At 35.0% G+C, this 5348-nt stretch overlaps 1 pseudogene; it reads left to right on the forward strand.

Moving 5' to 3' along the window:
• The first annotated feature begins 1304 nt into the window (after nt 1-1304).
• Nucleotides 1305-2601, forward strand: LOC141491895 (spermatogenesis-associated protein 1-like; annotated as a pseudogene).
• Nucleotides 2602-5348: the final 2747 nt, after the last annotated feature.

Here is a 5348-nt window from a genome sequence, read left to right on the forward strand (position 1 = left end):
GACTTCCGTGCTGCTATTCTATCTACTGCATCACCTTGTTGTCCCAGTATACAGTAGCTAAAGAGGAAAGGAGCTAGGAGAGGCACTAGAGTTGCAATTTTAAATTAAGTGTGTTTTGGTTACTAGCTCTTCATCTTTCATACATACAACAGATGATAAAATTATGTTAAATAAAAGGAATGTAATAAATGTATTGCTATTCTAACAAAGTATAAAAAAGTATATATATATGCATTGTCATACTTAATAAAGTATGAAACAGTTATTTGATCAAATAATAATCAGAATTAGTGAGAAGGGGTAGAGATGGGGAGATCCAAACTCTCTTTCACATATAACTCTGATAACCATCTGCATATCAATGACCATGGAACTCCTCACAGCTTATGGATTAACCATGAAAGAGAATATAGGGTGAAAAAATTAGGGCTGAAGGTTAAGGTCTTACTAATATAAATAAACAATTAGAATCAGGCTATGGATACTGCACCAGTAAAGGTGATCAGACACTTAAAAAAAGCCATAAGAATTAAAGTCATGAAAAGCAAAAAAAGAGAAAATAATATAGAGGAGGTGATCATCAATGTCAGATTAATTTCATTTTTTAATAATTTAAAATATCTGATAACATGCTTTTTGGGAAATTTGTACCTGATCAACTATGAGAAATAGCAAGTCAATGAACAGCCATTTATTCAGTATCTATTATATGGAAAATATTGTTCAAAGTGCTGTGGATACAAAGAAAGAAAAGAAATCCTTATTTTTTTTAGGTTTTTGCAAGGCAAATGGGGTTAAGTGGCTTGCCCAAGGCCATACAGCTAGGTAATCATAAAGTGTCTGAGACCTGATATGAACCCAGGCACTCTTGACTCCAGGGCCTGTGCTCTATCCACTGTGCCACCTAGCCGCCCCTAAGAAATCCTTATTTTTAAAGATCTCATACTGTGAAGAGGAAGACAACTATGTTTTGCCAGATCAATTGGAAGTAATCCACAGAGGAATGGTAGAGTAGAATTAAGGGCAAATCAGGAAAAACTTCTTGTAGACAGTGAGATTTTAATTGCAATTTGAAAAACTCAGGAAGTCAGGAGGCAGAGATAAAAAGAGTTAACCTTCTAAGCATGGGGGGGGGGGGGGGGGGGGGGCTGTCCTGTGGAGCTTAGCCAGAGGGAGGGAGAGAGGGAGAGTGCTGGCATTTACAGGACTTGAAGACAAAAGATGAATGGAATCCTATCATTAAGTCACCTAGAAGATCTGTATTATGACCCCTATCATTAAGTAGGGCTTAAATGAAAAAGAAGACCACCAAGAAGCAATCAGAAGCATTTATTACCTTACTTGGCATTGATGACTATGTCATTCAATCCAAGTCGACCTCCTTCATCAGAGTTGGTGGAACTTCATGTTTTTTTATGTACCTAAAGGATCATGGAACTATAAGTTAAATACCATTTCAATAGATGTTGTCAGTAAATTTATTTCAGCTGGATTTATAAGGGTGTCACCTCTTCTTACTTTACAAGCCCTGAGGGAGCAGCTGGGTGAGTTCCTGGGTGAAGAGGCTGTTGCAGAAAAATTTTTATTCTTGAAGTGAATAGGAAACAATTTAACTGTGGTAAAGACAAAGCAAGAAAAGGAACTGAAACTCAAGTCATTTGCTCCACCATATGCTCTTCAACCAGAATTATATTTGTTTCCCAAAGTGGACCACTTAGGAAATATTTATTCAACAACATCAACATCATCTACTGTGGGAGATATGCAGCAGAATAATTGTATTGTTTCTGAGGAAGATAAAACTGCCCAGCAACCAGAGAGTTGCAAAACCTCTTCAAACCAGAAAAATGAAAAAGATCCAAGCCCTGTAGAAAATACTTCTAAAGTGTCTCCCCTCAAGAATCAGAAAGAAGTCAGCCTAAAAGACAACAAGATTAAAAAATACCCAGCAAGAAAGTATGGATTTCTAGAAGCATTAGACGATAAACGTATTTTACATGTACAAAATAAAAAAAGCCAATTCCTGTGGGAAAATGGAGACAAGATAACTGAAGCCACTAGAAGAAAGGAAGATCCGTGAGGTGACAAAGATTATGACAAGCTACCAGGTTCTTCTGTTCCTCCTTCACTACCACTCCTTGCTTTTGCTCCAGGAATATTTGAATCCTCATGTTACAAAATGAGAGACTCAACATTATGCAACTTATGAAGCAAGTGAAGGAAGAAAGATGTCATTTGGAAGAGACGAGAGAAGACCTGATAAGAAAAGTGAAAACTTTATTTGAACAAAGCAAAATGAAAAGATATTGTGCTCAGGAGGCTTGGAAGAAGAAATATTTTGAAACTAGGAAAATCACAACTTCATTGGAGGAAATTCTAACCAAACTACAAGAAGATTTAGAACTTTATTATAAAAAATTGCTCATGCAGCTAGAAGCTAGGGAGATCAAGATGTGACCAAAGAATTTGGCAAACATGGAAGACTCAAAGAATAATCTTATAATCCAGATCACTGAAGTACAGCACACAATTGACCAACTGAAAAGAAAACTGAACACCAACAAAATGAAGCTCATGATAGAAATCAAGATGAGAAAACAAGCTATTTCAGACACACAAACATTAAAAGCATGGGGGACAGCCAGTGAAAACTGAGGGATTTGGAGAGATCAAATATCTCATAGTGGTATTAGGAAAGAAGATGCCATCATTAGATTAAAGAATGTGTGGTGTTGAGTAACATGTTATATTGAAAAGATAAGAGGGGAACAGGTTGATAAAGAGATCTAAATTTCAGAAGAAGATTTATGTGTGATCCTTAAAGTGATAAGGAGCCACTGATTATTATTGAAGGAAAGGGTTGTGCTGACATGTTCAGATCTGTGCTTTAGTAAGAGTTTAGTAAATAAGTCAAGATTTATGAGACAAGATTCCTCCTGATTCTTTCAAGTATCATCATTTACCTTGTAATCAACATATTTCCCAAGGTAACTCCATTTTACATTAGTAGTTCTATTTGATTTCAACTCTACAGAACATTTTGCTCCCCTGGAATAAACTGATCATATGAGATCTTATCACAGAGTGCTGATCGACTTTTTGATCCTCTATAGACTCTCAAATCCCTTATTTGTATTTCTGCCATCTAATTAAAATCAAAAAATAGGAGCGATAAAATCCTCCCCAAAGGGCTCTGAACATTTAGATTTTTTTACAGGTAATTCTCTACTTTCCATCAGTAACCCTGTTGATTTCTATTCCATTTCTTCTCTACTTTAACTTTGTTCCTCCTAATTTATGAGTTTTCTGCAAAGATAAAGTACCAGACACTGATGTCTTTCCTGAAACTGAATTGCTAAACATGAGCTAGGATAGCCCTATTAGACCAGCTATGGACTATGTTATTCCCATCCAGAGGAAAAAGAAAAACAAAACAAAACACACACACACACACACACACACATACAACAACAACAACAACAACAACAACAAGAACTCTCCAGAATCTGATGAACACTTTGTAAAAATTATCTGTTATGTATCTCTTTCCCTTAATCCTAATTCCTCATACTGAAAATAACTAATAACTAATCTGCAAACATGTTTATCAAAATATGTATGTACAATGCTAACCTGACTGTTGACCACTGAGAGGAGGGGACTGGGAAGGGAAGATGGAAGGAAATTTTGTAAGTTGAAAATATGTATGTGCAAATGGCTGAAAATAATTAAATAAATTTAAAAAACTGAATTACTAAACATTTAAAGGATGCCAATCATCCTTTTCAGCTTTCTGAGATCAATTTGAAATCAATTATTGTTTTCTCTGTAAGAATGTAAGTTCCTTAAGGTCAATGATATTCTTTCTTTTTCATATTTGTATCTTCTATGCTTATATAGTGCCTAACACACACACACACACACACACACACACATATATATATATATAATATGTATGCATATATATGCATATATAAAGTACTTAATAAATGTTTATTTCATTGTTTATTGAAGAATAGCTCAATCAGCAATCTCAGAATGACACAGATTTCTGAATGACTTAAAAACCTAGATCCCCTTTCTTTAACTTTTTTCTTTTTTTTATAGTTTTTTTTTGCAAGGCAATGAGGTTAAGTGGCTTGCCCAAGGCTACACAGTTAGGTAATTATTAAGTGTCTGAGGTCAGATTTGAACTCAGATACTCCTGACTCCAGTACTAGTGCTCTAGCTACTGTGCCACCTAGCCACCCCTCTATAACTTTTTTAAAAATCATATTTGAAATGTCATTGGCATAAGACAAAATGTCAAAAACTGTGGCCTACAGATAGCATGGAGCTCAAGAATATTCCTAAGTATAGTCAAAAGTAAATTGAAATGTGATTGGAAAATATTTTAAAATATATGAAATTTTAATTTATAGAAAACATTGCATTTTAAAGCTATATGGTCCACAGGAATTCCTAAGTTTAGATTAATGGCTCCAATTTCTACTTAAATTTGACAATACTGGTATAATATACTTCTAGTAAGAAAGATTATTCAAACAATAGATTGGTTTCTATATTGCAATTTATAGTTTTAAAGAGTGGAACACTGAGAGATAAATATACTTGCCAAGGGTCACATTGCCAGTGTATGGTAGAGGTAGAATTTAAATCTAAGTTTTCCAGTCTTTCAGACTACTTATACAGTTCCTTAACCTGTGATCTTAGAATCACCATTATCATTTAGGAAAATAGTTCTTTGAAATACTTTTCAATAGCTGAGCATGGCATTAGATGCTCTGGAATGCTATGCTAACAATGACCAAGCTTTGCAGTTACTAACAAAGTGGCAAGGCTTCGGGAATAACCTGGAAAAAAAATGATTTTGCTTGGACAATACGTAATAACCAGCTAGACTGAAATAGAGATTTGAACTAGGTCTTCACTGGTATTAAAAAATCCTGAATGAAGAAACTGTCAATGTTACCAATACAGATCTGTATCTTTTTTTTGCAATTTATAATTTCAGAATGTTGCAGTTTCATTAACCTGCCTGTGACTACATAGCTAGTAGGTGTCAGAGGCAAGACTTTAATTCTGTTCCTCCTGATTTATGATTTTTCTACCAAGATAAGGTACCAGACTTTGATGTCTTCTTAAGTTGAACTGCCAAACATTTAAACTAGAGAGAGCACAATTCCAATGAACTGACCATGTTGTTCTAATACCACCTGTGCATTGCCCAAGAGTGTATTATGGAGCTCTCACACAAGTCAAGTGTTCACACAGATGTCAGAAAAAGTGACCCAAGTACATTCTCAAGAAATCAATTATGAGACATGGGAGAAACATGGCACAGGTCC

The sequence above is a fragment of the Macrotis lagotis genome, chromosome 6 (genome assembly GCF_037893015.1).
Source record: "Macrotis lagotis isolate mMagLag1 chromosome 6, bilby.v1.9.chrom.fasta, whole genome shotgun sequence".
Classification (NCBI taxonomy): Eukaryota; Metazoa; Chordata; class Mammalia; order Peramelemorphia; family Peramelidae; genus Macrotis; species Macrotis lagotis.